Source organism: Triticum dicoccoides, chromosome 3A, assembly GCF_002162155.2.
Source record: "Triticum dicoccoides isolate Atlit2015 ecotype Zavitan chromosome 3A, WEW_v2.0, whole genome shotgun sequence".
Classification (NCBI taxonomy): domain Eukaryota; kingdom Viridiplantae; phylum Streptophyta; class Magnoliopsida; order Poales; family Poaceae; genus Triticum; species Triticum dicoccoides.
Window position 1 is genome coordinate 720,940,260 of NC_041384.1, and position 5,523 is coordinate 720,945,782.

Sequence of the window (5,523 nt, forward strand, 5' to 3'; positions counted from 1 at the left end):
GGCTTGTACGCGAGATGGCAAATGCCCACACACCAGCCCTTGTGCGTGAGTGAAAACTGGTGTGTGGGCGAATTGCTAAACGCCCACACACCGGCCCCTTCGTGTGGTGAAACGAACATGTGGGTGATCGGATAAATGCCCACACACCGGTCCAATCCTACGTGGCACCACAAACATGCCAAGATTCGTGCACCTACAAACGGACGCGGATCCACGCATGTGGGCGAGATGCAAACGCCCACACGTGTGGGCGTTAGTGTTTCTTTTTTTAGGAAATTGCATAAATTGATGGGGCAAAATTGTAGCAAAAGTCGGATATTTTTTACTTTTGGCATCAGTGCTAATACAACCCTTTAACGGTGGCGCAAATGGCGATCGCTGGAGACGGACACCTCATCACTCGCACTATTTGGGAGGCCAATCGGGATCGAGCCTGGAGAGGAAAATACCTCTCGTTGCCTTCCCCACGAAGGTTTCCAACACACGTGATCCCTCTGTCTCTCTTTCCTTTCCTCTCCTCCAACCCCCGCGCTCTTCCCTGCTGCTCCGCCGCCGCCTCTTTCTCCGCAAATACACTGCGTGCCGCCGCCAGTGCCCGTGCCCTCTTCATCTCCCGTCCCGAGATCCACCTCCTCCAGCCTCATATCCCCTGATTTTCTCGATTTGGATCTCGGGAGCACACAGGAGGAAGTCCCCGAGCGGTGGCAGCGTCAGATCCCTCCGTCTCGCGGGGCAGGGCCTCCCGTCCGCGCCACGATGACGCTGGCATGGAGGCTCGGGCCCGGGCAGCCACCGCGGTGTCGGGTGCGCCGGCGAGGTCTCTGGGGACCGCGCAGTAAGGGACTGGCGCGGCTTCTGATCGTTGGTTCCGGCGATGCCAAGCCGAAGATCTGAGTCGCCGAGCCGCAAGTAGCAGCTGGACATCCATCCGCCGGCCCCGACCGCGAGCTCCGGCCGTCCACCGCCCCGAGCTCCATCCGTCTGCTACCCCCTACCCCATCCGTCTGCCCCGTAGTCGCAGGCGTGGATAGCCCCATCAGCCGCAACCTTCAGCAGCCACGCACAAACCTTCTGAAGAAAAATTCTAGGTAAGTGCATGGGATCCCCTATTTGATTCATATCTCTGTCTACCTATGTATCTATCTATGTAGAACACCTCTCTTGTGTTGGTTGCAGTTATGTTATGCCTGACGAGTTATCCATGCTATGATAGCTCCATAGGCCTGACGAGTTATCCATCATCCATTTATCTACTAAGTTATCTATGACGCTTAACCATCATCCATTTATCTATCTTTCTTATTAGTACTCCAGAACTAAGTCTTGTTTGGTCATCAATTTGTTCTCTGTTGGCATGTAAATTCTGCAAGGGTTTTTTGGTCTCCTAATTTAGTCCTAGGAGTGATATAGGTTGTCAAGTTTTATGTTGTTGATCTGCTTCAAGCCATGTTTCTTTGTTTCTTGAGTTATAATTGTTTGCAGAATATTTTGTGAGAGTTCCTGATTCTTTTCTTTTATTAAAGAAGCAAACACATATTGTTTTCTTGAAAAGATTGACAGCTTGGACTTTGAATTTGCCGTATGTTAGTCATACTAATAATTTCTGGACCAGCTTAATAGTTTTTGTAAGACCATAGCAAAGAATTATAGCACCAGCCACTTTATTTAACGATAGATTTTTTTAGCATCTACTTGTTGTGCTAAAGTATCATGGTTTTCTGCATTTAATATGTAAACGTGTCACCATCGGGCACGCAGCTCTCATCTCCACTCTCTCTCATCCGCTAGGGATGGAGGGGCTGCCGAAATCCACCTCAAGGCAGAGGGGTAGGCAGAAGGATGGCGAGCGTTCCACTCGATGGCGAGCCATGGGTGATGGCGATCGCAACGCAAAGTTTTCCGATCTGCCCGTCTTCAAGGGCGTGGAGCGACGGAGGTTGTCTCCCTCCTTCCACACGGTCGCAACATTGGGAGAGGATTCAGCCCCCGTGTGGTTCTGCACCAAGGTTAGTGACGAGGGTGATTGGTAGTTCACGCTTACTATGGATGATTAGTGGAAGTATGTAGCAAACAAGTGCTTACAGTAGGAACTTAAAAAGCTGGCTTGATGCAGTTATGTACTGTATTGGTTCTGAATTACCCCTACTTGTGCAGTTTCTGTCAAGAATGGAATCTACGAGTTCTGGAACTGGTTTGATGATAGGACATGGTAAGAGCCTCACAGACAGCTGAATAATTTAATAATGTGCGGGTTATTTGTAAAGCGGAAACACAGTTAGAATACATGGCTGAATTATCTTCTGCTGCTTCTATTTTAAGTATCCCCTTGGTCGTGTGATCGGTGTGACACTATGTATATTGGGTTGACTTTGACAGCTGGAAGCATTTGGTGGCATGTTACTGAAAAATGTGCCCGAAATATTTGATCGGTCTACTAAGTTGGTAAACGCTCTGAACATCCAAGTGTTGGTGGAGACCGTTTGCGTGTTACTGCTCCAATTATCTCAGCAAATACTTCCTGGGCTACTTACCTCTTGACAAAGGTTGTTTTTTCACAGAAGCATGTATTCTCAGTTTCTCACAGTAGCCAGAGTGTATCGCTTTTTTATCTGGTAATTCTATTCTCATTAATGTTAATGTTTCTGTAGGAAGCAAAGGGCACTGGTGCTTGGATGGATGCCAGCAGCTATTCTGGCAATGGTAAATTGCACTTGATTTATAGATGTTTTCATTTTCATATGCCACGGTCTAAGTGGAAATATAAATACTTTTCGATGAAGCTAGGGATGCCATTAAGTAGCTTTAGCTTTACCTATCTTTGGGTGGGAACATTACACTCTTCAACAACGAAAGAGAGGGCGAGAGGTGATCCTTCTGCTCTTTACTTGTGAATCTCTATTTCTTACTAGCTCGGGGAACTTGCACCCAATAAATTAATGGATGATCTTGCAAACTTCATCAAGTATATTAGTAGTTAAACTGTGAATTTGAAAACAAAAAAATTGTACATTTGTTCGTGTTAAATTTAGATGTGTTCTTGGGCAATAATTGATGGTAGATAATACATGATGGGGGAGTGGCCTTCATTGCTACAATTACTTTTCCTATCCCTCCTTAGTTTCTTGGATGTATATTAGTTTTTGTTTGCCCCTTTATTTTTAGGGGAAGTTTTCTTACTGCCACAGCTTGGTTGTTCTAACATGACAAAATGTTGGATTTATTATCTTGCTAAATACTGGATACTAGCTCATTTTACTTCAGCTCATAAGGAAAGGGATCTGTATGCAAAGCGTGTCATGGGACAGTATGCTGGAATAAACGCATATAGCCAGTTCATGTTTACCCTTTTCTTTACACATATGATTGGGACTAGCAAATTCACATATACAAATATGTTTCTAGAGCAAGGATGAGAAGCACTCCATACACAACCACAATTGATGGGATGACGGAACTTTAGGTCAAACCACACAGGTTTCGTTTGTTGATATTTCTGGCATATACTTGATGAAATATACATAAATATGTGTTCTTTTGTATAGGTTTTCACCAGAATCAAGCATCAGTTCAATGGGAACTGGAATGATGAAAACACTTGTCGTGCCTCAGAGTGGCGCCGAAGAGAAGGATGAGCAGTCAGTGGTGTCTTCGTCTTCGCCGATTGTGCTGGTGTGTTATTCCTTTCCCTGCTCCGCCGCCTGGGATACACCACCACCAGACCTGGCCAAACAGGCCAGCCGTCACGGCACAGCACGGCCTGTGCTAATCGTGCCTGGCCCGGCACGGCCCGCCATGGCACGTTTAATAGCCGGGCCATGCCGTGTCGGCCCACGGGCGCTGCTCCTTGGCCCAGGCACGACCTGATTAGTAAACGGGCCGGCCCGATGGCCCGTTTAGCACGCTGGGTTGTATATTTTCAGCCTGTTGGGCTGGTTTTTAGGCCTATTGGGCTATATTTTAGGTATACATATGTAAAAAAATTCTGAAAATTATATAAAAGAATTAAACGGGTCATGTCGTGCCGACACGCAGCCCGTTTAGCCCGTGCCGTGCCTGGCCCATGGCGGGCCGTGCCGGCGTGCTCGCTTGCTGGCCTGTTTGTCCCGGCCCGTTTGGCCAGCTATATCCACCACCATGGGATTCGACTATGGCCTTGCCTTGGATGGGTTGAGGATGATCAGTACATCTGGATTTTGCCATCCTTCTTGGTTGTGATTTTCATTCGTTTTTCCTCCTCAGTTTAGCTTCTCTTCTATGCATGGTGTATATGCCCTTCGAAGGATTGTGTTAATGCATCAAATAGGATGTGTGCACGTATTTTATCATGGATCTTTGATCCACAGTCTAACAATTTTTTGTTCTGATGGCTGCAATTATGTGACACAGAAGGTGCTTCTTGCTTGTTTGTTCAAATGACTAAAAGAAAATACCCCCTTCTTTTTATAGTACACATTCCCTTGACATACATTCCAAAAAATTTAAGCACCCACATTTTAATTTATTTTGGCAAGGCCAGGGCTGGGGGAATCCCCACATTATATATCTGCTTACATTTCAGTTTAACACTTTTGAGCAAGTTCTTTATTTTGCCAGTGCGTAGATGCGGAAGACCGGCAACCGACGGCAATATGTTCATGTGGCTTCAAGCATAGGTTATTCATGGAGGTACATAGTTTGAAGTCCCTTTTGTATTATTCTTAGGAGAATGGAGTAAATAATATGTGATGCCATGTTCTGTCAATACCACTGTAAAGTTTCGGTGTTTAATTTTCTTGGTGATCTCTCATAGGTTTATATATATGTTCTCGGTTTCTAGAATTGTTCTGTATTATCTGCAGATATGCCACAATTGCCACCTGAGGCCATTATGAATTGTGGTGGGATGGCACAAACAAGAAGAGATGGTATCAGGTGACTTAGTGATAGTTTTGCTTTGGGAGTATTAAGAAGAGTGACACGTATTGTGGTTAAAGCCCGCAAAGATATGTTAGCTTTTATTTTGAATTGATGGTTGTGCTCTCGCATCCACCTTGTAACACTGTATAGACCTTCTGGTTTGCTCTGTTTGCTATGCTATGCTATATGCCTGAACATTTTAATGATGTATTTCTGTTAAGTGGAGTACCTTTTTTTTTGACACATGCTGCTCATTTGGGCTGCATATGCATGTTCAAAAGTACATCAGCAAGATTTGTGCGCCCATCGCGCAAGGGGAGCTCCCTCATTGTGCCCACGTGGATTTTTTACTGTGATGATAGGAAGAGAAAAAATGGGTGAAAACGCCCCGATCCTCTGCTTGTTAACGTGCCTCGTTGGAGAACCCACGTCGCCTATTCCTCCGCCAAATCCACCGCACTAGGGCTAGCCTGCCCGCGCCGGCGACGCGCATCTGCCTCACGTCACGCCGCCATGGTCACCGCTCCTGCCGCCGGTGAGGCGACCCCGCTGAGGTGCCCAAGAAGATGCGCCTCGCGTCACGCCGCCATGGTCACCGCTCCTGCCGCCGGTGAGGCGACCCCGCTG

The 5,523-nt window shown here is 46.6% G+C and overlaps 1 long non-coding RNA gene across 2 annotated transcripts; it reads left to right on the forward strand.

Annotated features, from left to right (window-relative positions):
• Positions 1-498: 498 nt before the first annotated feature.
• Positions 499-5,116, forward strand: LOC119270476. 2 transcript variants are annotated; one of them, XR_005134146.1, is made up of 8 exons: positions 499-1,088; positions 1,759-2,006; positions 2,155-2,209; positions 2,377-2,543; positions 2,649-3,460; positions 3,543-3,669; positions 4,594-4,665; positions 4,839-5,116. It is a non-coding gene; the product is annotated as an uncharacterized LOC119270476 (long non-coding RNA). The 2 variants fall into 2 exon arrangements; XR_005134148.1 differs by having other exon boundaries at positions 1,789-2,006; positions 2,649-2,700.
• The last annotated feature ends 407 nt before the right edge of the window (positions 5,117-5,523 follow it).